Source organism: Camellia sinensis, chromosome 14, assembly GCF_055761805.1.
Source record: "Camellia sinensis isolate YWXY chromosome 14, ASM5576180v1, whole genome shotgun sequence".
In the NCBI taxonomy this organism is placed as follows: domain Eukaryota; kingdom Viridiplantae; phylum Streptophyta; class Magnoliopsida; order Ericales; family Theaceae; genus Camellia; species Camellia sinensis.
The window spans coordinates 29,754,542-29,763,920 of NC_138974.1; the positions used below are offsets into that span (position 1 = coordinate 29,754,542).

Here is a 9,379-nt window from a genome sequence, read left to right on the forward strand (position 1 = left end):
GTGCTGATGCACTCTTTCCATCAGGGCTTCCATAGTGAGGGGTGGCGTCATGGTGATCGAGTCCCTCAGTCTGTTCCCAACTGGATGGCCTCTTTTATACTGTGCGATGGCGAGATTGGTGGGATAGTCCCCAATCTGATTGAATGTCTCCCAGTAGCGACTGTTATAAGATCTGAGGGTCTCTTTTTCACCCATGTCAATGGAGAGTAATTGGTCTATCTCCACCGGCGTTTTAGTGTTTGTTCGAAACCTTGTTACGAATGCTTCCGCCAGTTGAGCCCAGGAGGCTATGCTGCCCTCTGGGAGTTTTTCGAACCAAGTCAAGCCTAGGTCGCCAAGGCTTGATGGGAAGAGGATGCACATTGAAGCCTCGTTTCGCCTGTATACAGCCATGACTTGGCGAAAGTGGCTCAAGTGTGAATACAGGTCCGTCTTCCCTTCATATGTAGTGAATTTCGGCTGAAGGAAGCCTGATGGTAGGGGTGCGTTCTCGATTGCTGGAACAAACGGCGAAGTTTGTAGTCTTGCCAATGCTTTGTTCGTTGGTTCGTAGGCTGGGCGCGGCATTGGCATTCCAACCTCGACGCTTCCATGCGCCTGAGGAGCCAATCGCTGTAAGGCAGAAACTCTGTGTGGATCCCTTGCCCTGGCATCCTCCTTGCATCGTGCTTTCTCTTCGAGCACGGTTCGTAAGTCGGATGATCTGGGTAATTCTGTCTGTCTAGATCTGGTTTAGTGCGAGTGCGAGGGCCAATACGTGCTCCCCTCAGTATATGATCTCTCAGATCTCATCCTCTCAGACCTGGAGTGACGAGTTCTGGAAGAAAAGGATTGAGTGTCGCCTGTCCTAAGGCTTCTGCTCTCTCCTTGTGAGGGTGTAGTATTCCTACTACGATTTTCTGAGTGACGAGGGGGCGTCTTGTTTTTGCGCCCCTCTCCTGTCGCCACTTCTTTTTTCTTCATCTGGTGTTTCAAGGCTTCCATGTCCGCCGCCATCCTCTTTATTAATTCATCTTGCTCTTTCACGCGATCTTCCAGAGCTTGAGGGTCAATCCTTCGTCTTTGCCGGTCGGGACTCTGAGAGTGATGGGGACTGTTATTCCGCCTTCCCTTGCCACCCCTCCTAGAGTTATGTTGTTGGGGCTTCAAATCCGCCATAGGAGGGACAGAGGGTAATCCTTCACGCCTTGCGCCCCCATCTGGAGTTAGCCCGTCGATGGCGGACTGCGGTAGTTCTTCAATGTGTGCCATTGATGGAGAAAAGGAGAAGCTTAGTCAAGAGGTTTTTGTTCTTGTCTATTCTTCCCACAGACGGCGCCAATTGTACGGGAAAGAAATACGCCTTCTCGTATAATCCTGTTGACCAAGTCCACGCTCCTCCGTACGACGTCGCTTTATCACCTGAAAACACAAACGTGAGCTAGCCGGCGGGTGTGTGCCGGAAACCTCTCCGATGCCTAAGTCAGTAAGCTTGACAAATAGACAAAGCTCTATGTTCTCAGAAAGCAAAATTGTGTTGTGTTCTGTTACCTCCTCCAAGGTGATGTTTGTGAGCTTTTATAAGTTTCCTGTGGCACAATCCTAGTAGGACTTGTACTTCTCCATGCAGAGTCCTCCTAGGATTCATACTCCTAAGGATAATGCTTATCCTTTTACACCCCCCCCCACTGCTTAAACCAAGTGGGATGGTTTTCATCATGGCCGAACTACCACATGACCGAAATAACACTGGCTATGCTGAGCCACAGAGAAGGCCGAACTATCCTTAGCTCGGTTTTCTCCTCCTATTCCTTATCTCGGCTTTCTCCTGTTCAACCATGGTGTGTTTAGACCAAGCTTCCAAGTAGCAAGCTCTGACCGATCTAACCGCAATATGTCATGACCGGACTAAATGTGAGGCCGGACTCACTTCAAGTTGCCTCCGGACCGGAATAGCTTTACAACTCGTAAGCCGAAGTAACTTCTTCTTCTTTCGACCGGAGTAACTTTGTCCTTATTGGGCCGAAGTAATATTACAGTCTCCTTTACACAGTCCTTCGTACTTTAGGCCACAAAATCCATCTCATAGCTCGGCCCAATTTTCACCAAAAATTACCCTCTCATGGCCTATAAAATAGTTCCTCTCATCTACTCTTTTCTACACTAACACAACAACTATTTTCTATACAAGAGAGATTACTAATAAATAAAGGTGTTTTTCTTGGTGTAGATTTAGGTTTACCATCTTATGTAGAGTTGGCCTGAATCATACGACAAGTGGTCGAGCTGTTGTATCCTAGAGGGGACAAGTCATAGTTTTGTGACTGTTGCATCGTTATTTAGGTTCTTCCTATCGCAGTGAGCTTGATCTCCTTAAAGAAAATGAGATATTCATGTCTCAGCCTGATCTATTTGTATCTCATTTTCTTTGTATTATTTATCAATAAAATATAATTTTTTCTGGTATTTTCACCAATAATTTTAAGGAGATCAACCATGGAACAAGTACCAGAAAAAACCAATGATGGAATTGGAGATCTCAACAAGCCTTTCAAGTTCAAGGGAGTTCATTTTAAGAGGTGGAAAGGAAAAGTTCTTTTTTACTTCAGCCTTTTGAAAGTTGCATACGTTCTTATCGAGAAGAACCCAAACAAAATCCCAACCGAGGAGATGAATGATGAAGACTACGAGGCACATGAAGCAAAAGTGACTTCCTACAATACAGATGAATATAAATGTCGCTTTTATCTCTTAAATTGCCTTGCTGATCAATTTTATGATTACTATAACACCACTTACACTTTTGCAAAGAAAATTTGGAAAGCTTTACAGGCTAAGTATGATACTGAAGAGGCAGGAGCAAAAAAGTATGCAGCTAGGCGCTTTTTTCGCTTCCAAATGGTGGATGAAAAATCTATTGTAGAGCAAGTACAAGATTTTCAAATGATAGTTGTAGAAGTAAGGTCTGAAAGCATCAAGATTGGTGACAACTTGGTAGTTACAGGACTTGTTGACAAGTTGCCGCCATCTTGGAGAGAATTCCAAAAGAGCATGCACCAAAACAAAAGGAGACTTCCAAAGAGGCGTTGAGCACTCGCATCCGAGTCAAAGAGGAGGCTAGAGGTCAAGATGTATTAATAACACAAGCAGGTAATGAAAATTCTACCACAAAGGTAAACTTTGTTTTACCAAATAAAACTTACCCAAACGTCACAATTCCAAGAATACTTATTTGAAGCCTTATAAAAAGAATATGAAGAATTATGGTAAACCTCATAATAAATGGATTAATCCAAATAAGAACCAAGGTTCATCACCTCCACAAAATTTTACATTGCTTTATCTGTGACAAAAGTGGGTATATTGCTCGAACTTGTAAATTCCGAAAACGTGCACTTGCCCGAAAGGCTAATGTTATCGAGCAGCCATTTGTGGCGATGATTACAGACAATTGCATGGTTAATTATGTAGACGGTTGGTAGGCAGATTCTGATGCCAATAGACATGTTTGTCATGATCAAGCTTGGTTCAAGGTGTATACTCCCTTTAACGATGAGAAAACAATTATGCTTGGTGACTCTAGTTTAACCAAGATACCTGGGAGTTGTGAGGTTGACCTTAAGTTCACCTCTGGACGTGTGCTTACTTTAAAAGACGTGCTTTATACACCGTCCATGAGGAAGAATTTGATGTCAAGTTATCTATTGAATAAGGCTGGTTTTAAGTAAACTATGAAATCTAATCAATATGTGATTACCAAGAAGGGTATTTTTGTAGGTAAGGGTTATGCTTGTGATGGGATGTTCAAATTGAATGTTGAGATTAATAAACCATCTAAAGTGACAAAAAATTTTGAGAAATGTGAAGTTTGTAGTAAAGCAAAAAATTACTAAGAGGCCTCATAAAAGTGTTGAAAAAAATACCGAATTGTTAGAATTATTTCATACTGATTTGTGTGAGTTTGAAGGAATTTTAACTCGGGGTGGTAACCGATATTTTATCACTTTTATTGATGATATTTCAAAATACACAAACGTATATTTATTAAAAAATAAAAGTGATGCTTTTGAGAAATTTAAAGAATTCCTTCTTGAAGTGAAAAATCAAATCGGTAAAAAGATTAAGAGAATTAGAAGTGATAGAGGCCGGAAGAATGAAACTCTTGGATTCAACTCTTTTGTTTAGTCATTGGGAATTATTCGTGAGACTACTCCACCATATTCACCTTCATCTAATGGCGTAGCTGAAAGAAAAAATAGAACGTTAATTGACTTGACGAATGCTATGCTTATTGATTCAGGTGCTCCCTCAAATCTTTAGGGCGAGGCTATTTTGACAGCTTGCCATGTGATACATAGAGTGCCACACAAAAAGACTAAAATTGTACTTTACGAGTTGTGGCGGGGCCATAAACCAAATCTAGGTTATTTGAGGGTTTGGGATTGTTTAGTTTTTGTGAGGCTTCAGATCCTAAAAGACCTAAATTGGGTGAACGAGCTTCCACCTGTGCTTTTCTTGGGCATGCGTTGCATAGTACAACTTATATATTTTTTGACATGGAAAATAATATTATTTTTAAATCAGGTGATACTATTTTTCATGAAAATAAATTTCCTTTAAAATCTAGAAATAGTTAGGGTCAAATAATTTCTGAAAATATTTTATCCATGTCTAGCTCTTCTACTCCTTCTTAAGTTTTTCAAGAACAAGAAAATTTTCAAATCCAACCAAGAAGAAGTAAATGAGCTAGGGTTGAAAAATATTTTCGTCCTGACTATTAACTTTACAATGTGGAAGAAATTCCTCTTACGGTGCAAGAAGCTTTATCGTCACCTGATGCTATTTTCTGGAGAGAGGTTGTAAACGATGAGATAGATTTATTACTTTTAAATAAAACATGGAAGCTAGTGGATTTACCTCCAGGTTGTAAAACTATTGGGTGTAAAAGGGTCATTGGTAAAAAACTTAAACTGGATGGAACTATAGCTAAATATAAAGCGAGGCTTGTCGTTAAAGGTTTTAAGCAACAAGTTAATCTTGATTTCTTTGATACTTTTTCTCTGGTTACTAGAGTTACATCCATTAGACTGTTCATACTAGTGGCTACAATTCATGATTTAAAAATTCATCAAATGGAAGTAAAAATAGCATTTTTAAATGGAGATCTAGATGAGGAGATTTACATGAACCAACCCAAAGGCTTTGTGGAGCTTGGCCAAGAAAGTAAGGTGTGTAAGCTAACTAAATCCCTTTATGGTTTAAAACAAGCTCCTAAATAGTGGCATGATAAATTTGATTCCTGCATGCTTAAGAATGGTTATAAGACTAATGAATGTGATAAGTGCATATATTATAAAACTTGTGAGAATGCACATGTGATTATTAGCCTATATATAGATGATCTACTTATTTTTTGCTCTAATTTGCATATTATAAATGAGACTAAAAATATGCTTAATAGTCACTTTGATATGAAAGATCTTGGTAAAGCCAATTTTATTTTGGGAATTAAAATTACCAAGACTAAGGATGGCATTTTTCTTGATCAGTCGCATTATATTGAGCAAATTTTAAAGAAATATAACTTTCTAAACTGTAAACATGTTGCTACTCCTTTTGATGCAAGCATACATTTATCTGTTGTAACAAATGAAAAAGAAGTGATTAATCAAAAAGAATATGCTAGCATGATTGGTAGTTTAAGACATGCTACTGACTGTACTAGACCTGATATTGCATATACTATTGGAGTACTTAGCAGGTTTACTAGCAAGTTAAGTCGAGATCATTGGCTAGCCATGGGAAGAATTATGAGATATTTATTTGGTACCAAATATTATGGTTTGTTTTATAACAAGTATTCTGCGTTACTTGAGGGATATAGTGATACGATTGGAACACTTTGTCAGGTGATTCTCTCTCTACCTCGTGTTTTATTTTTACCTTAGGTGGTGGTACTATACGTTGGAAGTCTAAAAAACAGACTATAATTGCTAATTCTGCAATGGAAGTTGAGTTTATAGCGTTAGCTTCAGCATGTGAGGAAGCGAATTGGTTGAGAGATTTGTTACATGAAATCCCTTTTTGGGAAAAACCAATTCCTCTTATGTTAATTCATTGTGATAGCACTGCTGCTATTGGTAGAGTGAACAACCATTTTTATAATGGTAAATCCAGACCTATTTGAAGGAAATACAGTAATGTGAGACCCTATTTGAGTAATGGTATCATAACTGTGAATTATGTAAAATCTTGTGATAATCTTGCTAATCTGTTAACTAAGGCCTTGGCAAGAGATAGGGTCTGGAATACATCGAGGGGGATGGGTTTGAAGCCTATAAAATCATAAACCATGTATAAGGATACCTAACCTAGGGACCAGAGATCCTGTAACTAGGTTCAATGGGAAGAACGAATCATATGGTGGTTGTAAAAATGCACTCTTTAATATTTTGTTATACATCCCTATGATGTACGTGTATTTGTCCTGTAATGTTAGAGGGTTGAGTTTTTGTACTCTTAATGAAATTCTGTAACTCTTGTTGAGTGAGGTGTGTCAATTACAGGAACATCCTTGACAGATTTCACCTATGTGAGCATGAAAGTAGGGCCGCTTTCTATGAGAACAAGGCTTATTCTCAAATATGCTCATGAAAACTGGGATAAGCACAAGGCCATAATGTGCTAGCTATTAAAAGCTCATGTTAACACCTGGATTATTATGTGTGAGCAGTAATACTTTATTTTCCCTAAGTAGTCATAGTTCAAGTCTGAGACCACTATTGACTCTGGAGTAAAGGTTGCTATTTCACTAATAAAGGTTCAATGCAGAGCACACCTTCATGATGCATACCAGTCTATTTTTGTTTGGTAATCTCTCATGTCCTTTTGATATTAAAATGAGTGGGGGATTGTTGGAACATTTTAATATGTTTTATTTATTTATATATTTTGTTCATGAATCTTCTTTTGTCTTGTTCATGAATCTCATCTTGTTCATGAATGGAGATTCATTACTTTGGTGTCCGTTTGTCTTGTTCATGAACAGAGATTAATTAGAATTCATGAACTTGGTAGTAAGTTAATATTTGGATACACTCTCCATTTTCTCTAGGTTCATGGTCATTATTATTTTTTGGTGTATTTTGTAAAGTCATAGTGGCCTATAAAATAGTTCCTCTCATCTACTCTTTTCTACACTAACACACTAACTATTTTCTATACAAGAGAGATTACTAGCAAAGAAGAGCGTTTTTCTTGGTGGAGCTTTGGGTTCACCATCTTGTGTAGAGTTGGCATGAACTATACGACAAGTGGTTGGGCTGTTGTATTCTAGAGGGGATAAGTCATAGTTTTGTGACTATTGCATCGGTATTTGGGTTCTTCCTACCGCAGTGGGCTTGATCTCCTTAAAGAAAATGTGATATCCGTGCCTCAGCCTGATCTATTTGTATCTCATTGTCTTTGCATTATTTATCAACAAAATATAAATTTTTTTGGCATTTTACAAATTCTAAGATGCGCGAGTTTCTTTCCCCAGAAGTTAGTAGAATAAGGGTACCGGTGCCCAAACCCTGCAATCAAGCTTTATCAAATCTCACATATGCCTTATTGTACTCCATAATCCAATATAAAATATGTAAAATCAAACAGGTACAGTACAATATTAAGCAATTATCTGTGGGGACTCACAATGTGAAGAGTTGTGATTGACTCATTAAATCATCGGTTTTTCTCAAGAAGATGGCCGATCACAATGCAAGCACAAATCAGATGTACGAATAAGGTTACGACATCCATTGTAACTTGATTAGCATCAGTCAAGTTCCCCAATTTCATGAAAACATAACCCATTCTTACACCCATTTTGCCAGTTGTTCTGAAAATTCACCAAAGGCATAAAGATAAACAAACAAATTAACAAAAAAAAAACAAAAAACAAAAAGGGGGGGTGGGAAATTACCTATCAGTGGTAGTATCAGAAAATTATTACATATTAATGAAAAACTTTACAACTTTAATAATTAAATGTGTATCAAGTTTACCAATAATCATTTTTTTTTCTTCAAGTCTACACTGAATTGAAATTCCCCCCCCCCAAAAAAAACAGGTTCTATTCAACATACAGACAGAATTTGAGTCACCACACAACCATAGTTCAGATTAATTAGTAATTAATGAACTCAAACGCATCAAATTAACAAAAATGAAACAAATCAATACATGAAAAAAAAAAAAAACTAAAATATGAAAAAGCATGTGACCTAGTGCGATATGTAGAGAGGGGAAAGGGGGAGGCAATTAATGCTTTGATTTTAGGAAAGCAATGCAATTTTCCCGTGGTTTTCCTCCGTGTTTTCTTAGCAACCAAACAGGATGGTAAAACAAGAACACCAAACATAGAGGACTATATTATATAGATATACACTTTACCTGAAGTTTTTAGTGAATCATGGTATGGATAGGAAAAGAAATTCCACCCCAACAATGTAAAGATCTTTCGACGAAACTTTGAATGTTCTCCTTTGATGAATCCTAGGACATTCAAACAAGTCTAGAGAGAGAGAGGAGAGAGGAGACACAGGCACAAGTAGCTAGAATTCTAGTATTGCCTTGCGGACTAAGGAAAAAAATATAGGTTGACCTGATGTCGTTTCTATTTTCTGGTTATTATCGACTTTCAAAAATTAAAAACTAGCTAACAATGCAAAACACTCGTGGCCCTCGTGTACCATTTTTTTTCTTCTTTTTTTTTGTAATTTTCTTAAAATATAAATTATTTTTTGTGATTTTAAAAATTATATTCTGTCTTTTTAAGTTTTAATGGCATAATAGATGAGTCAATTTATTAATAAATTATTAAATTAATTAATAATTTTTTAATTAGCAATTCATGTAATTTTACTATTATATAGAATAATAGTTAAAAAAATTTATTTTTCCTATTAATTTTGTTAAATAAAAAATTAAGACAATGGGTATTTATAATTTTCAAAATTACAAAAAAAAAAAATTGTGTTTTAAGCAAATTGTATTTATAATTTATATAAAACATTTTGTGTTAATATCATCTCAAAGCGTCATATATATAACAGTATAGATAGGTACGTGCCTATAATACTACAACTCAAAAGGATTGACTATGTAATAAAAATTTGGGGATAAAATGCTAAGTTTCGAGTTAAAATAACTCTGTTGGCTTTTTGGCTTTCGAAAATTAATAATATAATTTTAAACATGCCAGCAAAGATCAATTAGTCCTTACAGAATATTGATTGCCAATCAATTATCATACGATTGTATTATAGTTCTCTCAACCTCAATGAAGAGAACTTTTACTGGTGGCTTGTTTAGGAGAATTTAGTAAATAACAACAAATGAAGAATCAATTTCAGAATCT

At 36.9% G+C, this 9,379-nt stretch overlaps 1 long non-coding RNA gene across 1 annotated transcript; it reads left to right on the top strand.

Annotated features, from left to right (window-relative positions):
• The first annotated feature begins 2,074 nt into the window (after positions 1-2,074).
• LOC145807789 (uncharacterized) lies at positions 2,075-7,479 on the top strand. The gene is made up of 2 exons (XR_014351160.1): positions 2,075-3,152; positions 6,546-7,479. It is a non-coding gene; the product is annotated as an uncharacterized LOC145807789 (long non-coding RNA).
• Positions 7,480-9,379: the final 1,900 nt, after the last annotated feature.